Here is a 2,500-nt window from a genome sequence, read left to right as displayed (position 1 = left end):
TTAAACTCGGCTTGCAGTTTCCGAATGCCATACGTAATGGGTGTTGTCAAAATTTGCTTTAACAATTGAAGTGGAAAAAAAAAAAAAAAAGCTTACAGCACCTGGTATTCCCAGGCGGTCTCCCATCCAAGTACTAACCAGGCCCGACCCTGCTTAGCTTCCGAGATCGGACGTTCTCAGGGTAGTTTGGCCGTAAGCCATGGTTGAACACAAAATCATGCTTTTTATAGATACAATCACCCTTGAATACCAAGACTTGGCGTTTCATGGAAACATGGCTATCATGAAAAGTTATTGACAGCTTTTTATGTGGTAGCACAAATTTGCCATTGCGACCTGCATTTTGCTGTATCAAAGTAAATGTCATGAAAAGTGGGAAAAACCCTACATGGAAGTGCAATGTGTTTTTTTTTGTTTTTTTTTTATGAATAAAGACTGCTGCTTTGAGTTCACAGGGAGCCAGCCTCTTTATTCACTGTACATAGTCTGCTCTCTAGCGGTAAAAGACGTGAACTACAATGCTATGGATGACGCCACACAATATAGATTTGAAACTCGTGTTATAGTTTCAATGTCGGAGTTTAAACTCGGCTTGCAGTTTCCGAATGCCATACGTAATGGGTGTTGTCAAAATTTGCTTTAACAATTGAAGTGGAAAAAAAAAAAAAAAAGCTTACAGCACCTGGTATTCCCAGGCGGTCTCCCATCCAAGTACTAAGCAGGCCCAACCCTGCTTAGCTTCCGAGATCGGACGAGATCGGGCGTTCTCAGGGTAGTATGGCCGTAAGCGATGGTTGAACACAAAATCATGCTTTTTATAGATACAATCGCCCCTGAAAACCAAGCCGGCGTTTCATGGAAACATGGCTATCATGAAAAGTTATTGACAGCTTTTTATGTGGTAGCACAAATTTGCCATTGCGACCTGCATTTTGCTGTATCAAAGTAAATGTCATGAAAAGTGGAAAAACCCTACATGGAAGTGCAATGTGTTTTTCTTTTTTTTTTTACGGATAAAGACTGCTGCTTTGAGTTCACAGGGAGCCAGCCTCTTTATTCACTGTACATAGTCTGCTCTCTAGCGGTAAAAGACGTGAACTATAATGCTATGGATGACGCCACACAATATAGATTTGAAACTCGTGTTATAGTTTCAATGTCGGAGTTTAAACTCGGCTTGCAGTTTCCGAATGCCATACGTAATGGGTGTTGTCAAAATTTGCTTTAACAATTGAAGTGGAAAAAAAAAAAAAAAGCTTACAGCACCTGGTATTCCCAGGCTGTCTCCCATCCAAGTACTAACCAGGCCCGACCCTGCTTAGCTTCCGAGATCGGACGTTCTCAGGGTAGTTTGGCCGTAAGCCATGGTTGAACACAAAATCATGCTTTTTATAGATACAATCACCCTTGAATACCAAGACTTGGCGTTTCATGGAAACATGGCTATCATGAAAAGTTATTGACAGCTTTTTATGTGGTAGCACAAATTTGCCATTGCGACCTGCATTTTGCTGTATCAAAGTAAATGTCATGAAAAGTGGGAAAAAGCCTACATGGAAGTGCAATGTGTTTTTTTTTGTTTTTTTTATGAATAAAGACTGCTGCTTTGAGTTCACAGGGAGCCAGCCTCTTTATTCACTGTACATAGTCTGCTCTCTAGCGGTAAAAGACGTGAACTACAATGCTATGGATGACGCCACACAATATAGATTTGAAACTCGTGTTATAGTTTCAATGTCGGAGTTTAAACTCGGCTTGCAGTTTCCGAATGCCATACGTAATGGGTGTTGTCAAAATTTGCTTTAACAATTGAAGTGGAAAAAAAAAAAAAAAAGCTTACAGCACCTGGTATTCCCAGGCGGTCTCCCATCCAAGTACTAAGCAGGCCCGACCCTGCTTAGCTTCCGAGATCGGACGAGATCGGGCGTTCTCAGGGTAGTATGGCCGTAAGCGATGGTTGAACACAAAATCATGCTTTTTATAGATACAATCGCCCCTGAAAACCAAGCCGGCGTTTCATGGAAACATGGCTATCATGAAAAGTTATTGACAGCTTTTTATGTGGTAGCACAAATTTGCCATTGCGACCTGCATTTTGCTGTATCAAAGTAAATGTCATGAAAAGTGGAAAAACCCTACATGGAAGTGCAATGTGTTTTTCTTTTTTTTTTTACGGATAAAGACTGCTGCTTTGAGTTCACAGGGAGCCAGCCTCTTTATTCACTGTACATAGTCTGCTCTCTAGCGGTAAAAGACGTGAACTATAATGCTATGGATGACGCCACACAATATAGATTTGAAACTCGTGTTATAGTTTCAATGTCGGAGTTTAAACTCGGCTTGCAGTTTCCGAATGCCATACGTAATGGGTGTTGTCAAAATTTGCTTTAACAATTGAAGTGGAAAAAAAAAAAAAAAAGCTTACAGCACCTGGTATTCCCAGGCTGTCTCCCATCCAAGTACTAACCAGGCCCGACCCTGCTTAGCTTCCGAGATCGGA

General features: G+C 41.2%; 2 non-coding genes and 3 pseudogenes across 2 annotated transcripts; all 5 read right to left on the bottom strand.

Annotated features, from left to right (window-relative positions):
- Window positions 1-89: 89 nt before the first annotated feature.
- On the bottom strand, window positions 90-198 carry LOC119118764 (annotated as a pseudogene).
- A 472-nt stretch (window positions 199-670) lies between these two features.
- LOC119118802 lies at window positions 671-789 on the bottom strand. Its single transcript, XR_005096958.1, has one exon. It is a non-coding gene; the product is annotated as a 5S ribosomal RNA (ribosomal RNA).
- A 465-nt stretch (window positions 790-1,254) lies between these two features.
- On the bottom strand, window positions 1,255-1,363 carry LOC119118775 (annotated as a pseudogene).
- A 470-nt stretch (window positions 1,364-1,833) lies between these two features.
- Window positions 1,834-1,952, bottom strand: LOC119118820. Its single transcript, XR_005096975.1, has one exon. It is a non-coding gene; the product is annotated as a 5S ribosomal RNA (ribosomal RNA).
- A 466-nt stretch (window positions 1,953-2,418) lies between these two features.
- The window catches only part of LOC119118774, a 109-nt pseudogene continuing 27 nt past the window's right edge, over window positions 2,419-2,500 (bottom strand).

This window comes from Syngnathus acus, unplaced genomic scaffold (genome assembly GCF_901709675.1).
Source record: "Syngnathus acus unplaced genomic scaffold, fSynAcu1.2, whole genome shotgun sequence".
NCBI lineage: Eukaryota > Metazoa > Chordata > Actinopteri > Syngnathiformes > Syngnathidae > Syngnathus > Syngnathus acus.
The sequence above is the reverse complement of the archived record's forward strand: the minus strand, read 5'-3'. Positions and strand labels throughout refer to the sequence as shown.